This window comes from Diprion similis, chromosome 1 (genome assembly GCF_021155765.1).
Source record: "Diprion similis isolate iyDipSimi1 chromosome 1, iyDipSimi1.1, whole genome shotgun sequence".
In the NCBI taxonomy this organism is placed as follows: Eukaryota; Metazoa; Arthropoda; class Insecta; order Hymenoptera; family Diprionidae; genus Diprion; species Diprion similis.
In genome coordinates, this window is record NC_060105.1 from 16768511 (window position 1) to 16774805 (window position 6295).

Consider the following 6295-nt stretch of genomic DNA (forward strand, 5'->3'; position numbering starts at 1 on the left):
AATTCTCCTACTGGAATAATTGCCTTACGCAAATTTACTCATATTTATCGGAATCTTTCGGAATTCGATCTTTTTCTAACTCAATTATTCAGCGGCGTGATTATTTGTAAGTTTAAGAAGGTTGGCTGTCTGGAAATCGATACTTTTTAATTACCTCATCACGTCATGTTCTTAATTTTAGTATTTATTGCATTTTACGTGAAACGGACTACGAAAACAATGTGGGGTTCTAAAATTTGTTCATATTCGGCCTAATTCTATTTCTAGAAGGTATGAATGTGATCAACTATTTTTTTTTTACGTTTAGTTGTCTATTTATGGACTTCTAAAGAATTGACGTAATTGAAATACAGATCTTTTGGAAGCAGTATTTCTTCCGCCATCATTATTGTAGGAACTTAAAAGTTACACGCCTTTATTCCATCAACCGAAGGCCTTCTTGTAAAAAGAACTAGTTCTAGCGTTGATTCTCATAATAAAATTGTCAAAATTATAAAATGAAATCCTTTTGCCTATGTTACAATATTCCTTCGTTTGATTAAAGATTATCATTAAAATATGAATATAATTATAGAAAATTACTTGTGGAATAAATTCAATACTAAATACAATACGTTAAAAAGTATTTATGCCTACATACGTGATATCGCAACAGTTTTACTAAGTATGTTCTTTATTCGCGCAAACCAGCCGAATTAAGTATCTCCTAAATTAACGTGGATCCCAGTTTGAAACTTTTAGTTTATTATCTACGTATTGCAAACTATTTTGGAGATCTTTAAAAAAAAATGATCGAAGTTGGTAAAATTCCCGTTTGAAATGTTTACTTCCAGTTATTTGCAAGAAAAAAAAATCAAATTTCGAATCTGATTTCATAATTAAAAAGTGCAGTCAACTTCCCAGAGATACCACTATGCTTAATATTTTATTGTAAATTCGTTCAATTCGAAAAACTGTTTTCAAAAAATCAGTATTTCAATTATCTCAATTATTTAGAAGCCTATGACTTGACAAATAGACGTAAAAAAAAAAACAATGAGAAAATGGTTGATCACATTCATACCTTCTAAGAGTACAATTAGGTCGAATATGAACGAATTTCAAAACCTCACATTTTGTTCCTTGTCCGCCTCACGTGAAATGCCCCTTTTATCAAATTATAATAGCCCAAAGCTATTAAGATATTTTTGAAAACAGAAAAGTAAGAAATACTGGAATAATAAGCAAATAAGCTTAGATATCGATGCTTAATTTCAAATTGCGTCATATTGCGGAGGTTATATTAACTGGTAGGTTCATTCGATCTCACTCAACGGTGGCTCAATTTTATTACTATTTTCTACAAATTTACTTGCGTTTTTTCCATTTAATTATTACCAAACATAGAAAGTACCAGTACTGTCATCGTTGCCGTACTTTTATTCGCTTACATTTAATATATACTATAATTGGAATTCAATGCTACGGCGTTGAGGCCTCGGAAATATTTTGATATTCCCAAATTTTATCAAATAACATATTCTGCCCTATAAATACCACATAAGTTTCAAAATTCGAAAGAAGTTTATAAACATCCTGAGATCAAAAGAAGAAGGTTCAGTTTACCCCTTTGTTGTTATATTTCCCCTTCAGTCTTGGCCAATAAAAACTCATCGATCTCTACTTTTTTTATTGCGCAAAATTTCGGCGGTACGATTAAAAAGTGGCGACCTTCACGTAAAAGCCTCTACTCGCTGAATATAATTTGGAAGTTCAGTTTTCGAAAGTAGTAGAGAATATTAAAAATCCTAAAAGCTGCCAGGCGTGCGCAAAGTTGGAACTTTTCGCATTGAAATTGGTACGGAAAACAGGTGTCAACCAAGAGTAAAGCATCGTTGCATACCACTGTTGCAGGTTAGCTTAATCTGAGTTGCAGCGTTCTTTTTCCTTGGCCTTCTTCCACTCCTGGCAATCTCGAGGGAGCGTTTTGTCCTGCGACATCTGTGCTTCTTAGAAGAACTTCCGTATTTCATTTAATCCTTCGTCTCATGTGTAGGACCAATTAAAATAGATATATTTCCAACGTTCAGATGAAATGATATGATCCCTACGGTACATCAACGTCAAAGAGGTGGAAAAGAAATTCTTCTACGAAACGCAAGGCAGCACGATGTGAATACATAAACCAAACAATCGCTACCACACCCATGAAGATCATTCTGCTTTGATCGGTGGATCAAGTGAAGCACACTTCACGCACATGGTAATAAAGTACAGAATATTTTTTATGTCGGTATTCGAATATAGTTGGTTAAAAGTTGAATTTGTGGTAATTTTCAGAGGTAATTCGTCCGTCTGGACGAAATAAAATCTCACAGGAGTTCATATTACAAGAAACAATGCTTATTAATGGATAATAGGTTTCACTTCATTATTTTACGTGTCTAATTACGAAGTGACGCCGATTGGCATCGTCCATAGAAGTTTGGTTGAGTATTTAGAAAGGACGTCTCACATACATCCGTGTCTAACTTGTTCATCGGACCTTAACCTAACTATTTTTATATTCAGGTTACAACAGATATTTATAATGTAAAAAAGCGATCCGTGAGATGAAACACTCCATGAAATGATGCCAAAATTCTAGGACTCGAAATCAGCGAATCAATGTTCAGCAGATCTGCAGATCGAACAAAAATTCGCCAAATTGAAGGTTAAGTGTACGGACTACGAGGTCAGTATATACATATACCTAGAATCCGTCACAAATTCGTTTTGCATACTTCACGGGTGAAACATTATGAATCATTATTGATGATAAGCTCATTCGTTGCGGAAAGAAATTAGCAGCTTCTTCTTCAGCAACTGCAGACCGAAATCATGTCGACTGGAATAATTGCATGTGTAATGTATACGCGGAGATGAAACACCTATCGAAACCCTCGAAAGCTCTTCTCTCCACTATTACAGCGTCGGAGGTTATGGGGTGAGCGTATCCGCCAATTGTCGCTGGATGAGAAATCGACGTAATTACATTTCACGAATCAGGTCCAAGAGACAGGAGCATGCGCCTCGACAAGAAACTTTTCGACGCCCCCGAGTCACGTTCACCGAACGACACGGCAGTCCCGACGTTAATGCACCCCATGTCGAACTGCACTAACAATGCACTTTGTTTCGCAATGCTAATTATTCGAATACTTGATTTCGAAATTAATTGCAAAGGCACGTGCAGATAAAAAAAAACTGTCTATTCCAAGGTTTCGAATTTTCTTACTCATTGTACAGTATAACGTACCAAAGGATGAACGGAATAAAAGTTTTTAAACACTAAAACACTGCCATGCACATGTCAGCTTCTCACTCACCAATTGTAGAAATAAAAAATCGATATTTTTTATCGTTACTTTGACAAAATCCAGCATTCACGATTTTAATCTCTTCTGTCTGAATTTTTAAATAGTTTAGCTGTTTGGGTTTCTCGAATGCAAAATTTGCCAGAAATTTTCGAATGAAAATCAATTAGTTTGATATCAGTCTGCAGTCTTTTAAAAATACAATCTTACAAGCCAACACAAATCCCAATATCCCCAAAGTGAAAAATAAAAAAACACCTGAATAAATCGTAGAGTTTAAGACTAAACATTTTACCAGAAAAATCGATTTACAACTTTGGAATTCCTACGTCAGTAGATCAATGTTCTATGAAAATCGAAACCTTTCAAACAATTTTATTCAACAATATTTATATTAGGTATCCTGAAAATTTTTTTATGTGAAATGAATCGTGCTCAAGATATCGAGTTAAACGCGTCATTCGCGATAGCGGCGCCATTGACGCTCGGGGAATGCCTCAAATCTGGAAATTAGCGCAGCCTAGGATACACCCTTTTAACAAGTAATATTATCCCGCGAATTATGTTTTCAAATGCATACTTTTCGTTTCTGAACGACATGTTCACTGAAATAACGACAACGATAACAGACCGACAATTGGAAATATTAGCTAGTCATCGATGTAAAAACGGCGTCAGAACTTGAAATCGGAAGTAACTGCTAGTGATAAACAATGAACAGGTTTCACTTGTGAAGAATCTTTTTTATTTCAGAGTTTTGGGTCCAAAGACTTTGAAACTAGTTCTTCCAAACTGATTTCATATTGCAGTTTCCAGTGTTATTTCTGTATGTGGAGAAAATCGTCTTGAGCTTATGCCCATAAAATATTGAAAAATATCAGTTTTGAATTCTTTAACAGTGACGCACCTTTTGAAAAAAACTGAAAAAGTTACAGAAAATTACACAAAACCAGATGTTCACGCTGTAAAAAAACAAGGTACCCACTTTTCAAAATCTAGTAGAAACCAGTAATTTGAATGTTCAAGAATTTTAACCACCTGGAGTTTGCCACAGAAAAATCTAAAAAAAAAGTCCTTGACACGAGCACAAATTTCTACTGGATTTGTGATTTATTTCATATTATTCGGAGTGAAAATGGTGGATTTCATGCAAAAAATCTGAAAATCACGTTTTTTTCAATAACTTCAATCAAGATGGAGTTGGAAATCTAAAACTGGATATGAGTCAGTCATTTGTCAATAGAAAACAGAAGGTCACTTGCAGAATCCATTCCAAGCGGGGGCACTTTCGGGATGCTCACTCGGCTGTGCCCTTCCTACATTCTTAGCAATGTACAGATTGTCAGTATTATTCGCGGTATTATGCGTGCAGGAATGAGAGTATAATGCTTATAGTGCGCGAGACTTGACGGTCGAAGTTGAATAGAAAATAAGAAAGATTGGCCGATCAATTTTGCAGCCCTCTTGGTGTATCCCATCCGTGCACACCGACGCTTGATAAAACCCGGTATGATTACAACTGAAGAAAAAGAATGGACTTATACAGATTGCTTGTTGTTCAGCAAAGCGTAAACGCGCTCGTTGCGTAGGCATTAGCCTCACCGGCTTCCAATACACTTATTGTAGGCTTACACCTACGCTTCTACATCCACACAGTTGGTCAGATATATTTTTTAATATTGGCACTCGTGGTTGTACAGAGAAGTTGTGCGAGGCGGCCGATTCAGTTCGGCAACGAATTACCAGCTTATAGGGAAACATTCTCCTGAAACGAGAGCACTGATTTCAGCACGATTTTGCAAAAATGTACTATTCGTATAAGAGATCGAAGTATGTACTTGAAAAATGTTATTCGAAGATGTTTCTTTCAACCGTTGAGAAGATAAGAGCTTGCGGATGGTTGTAGTTTCCGTATATTTTTACATTTTTTTCTACTTTTCAATCACGTTTGTTTGTTTTTGCATGGTATTTTTAACAAAGTTCAAAAATAATGTGCGAAGAAATATTTCTTTCTGATTAAACATTGGAGCTATCCACCCTAAAGAGTAATAATACACAGGTTTTAGAAGAATTTCTAAGACACCTGCCAATGATTGAAGAAACATTCAGAGGTTTTTGAAAAAAGGTTCATCCCTCTGGAAAATAGTATAATCAGTAAACACCGAATTAAAATTTGACTGCAGCTCGACCTGTGTTCGAAATAATGTTCAATACATAACGAAAAAACAGTCTTCGTTAAGAAGATGGCAATGCTCATACAGGCAATCCAAATTTTTTCAGAACAAGTTATTAAAATACGCATCTTTTATTACAAAGAATGATGTAAATTTTTTTCAAGTCATTTATTTGTACCTTTTCTGCCTGCGGTCTACTGCCCTTGGGGTGAGGCTGAAGTTCCGAAACTCGAAGTAAAGAAATCAAATTTTCTGAAACCACAATGAGTTTCGAATGGTCGGAAATCCGACGGCTGAAAGTTCCGAAATGTAAAGATTCCGAAAATTTAATTTCAGATAGAGCAAATTTCTGAAAAATAAAATTTTGACAGAGAAAAATTCCGAAGATCAAAATATGCTCACACAGTGTAGTTTATTCAACGAGTGGGTGTGAAAAATGTGGATAATCGAAAATCAGAATTATCAGGATTCCGAACCTAAAACTATCTAAAATTCAAAGCGAAGAAAAATCGAAGTGATGAAATTTCACCAAGCTAGAAATTTACAGAACTGAAAATCTTGGATCATTCGGAATTTCAATGTTTCAGATTTCTAAATTTTCTCATTTTTGCTCTTTCGTAACTCTGCACTTTCGAAACTTCAAGCGTCAGGTTTCGGACCATTCGAAACTTCGATGTTTCGTTAAAGTTCAATTTCTTTACTTTAAGGGGTTAGGCACACTTGCAAGGCCAAAAAAACGCTTTTTTGAGCCTTTTTTTGAAGACAGTTTTCATTATTCATTAATCA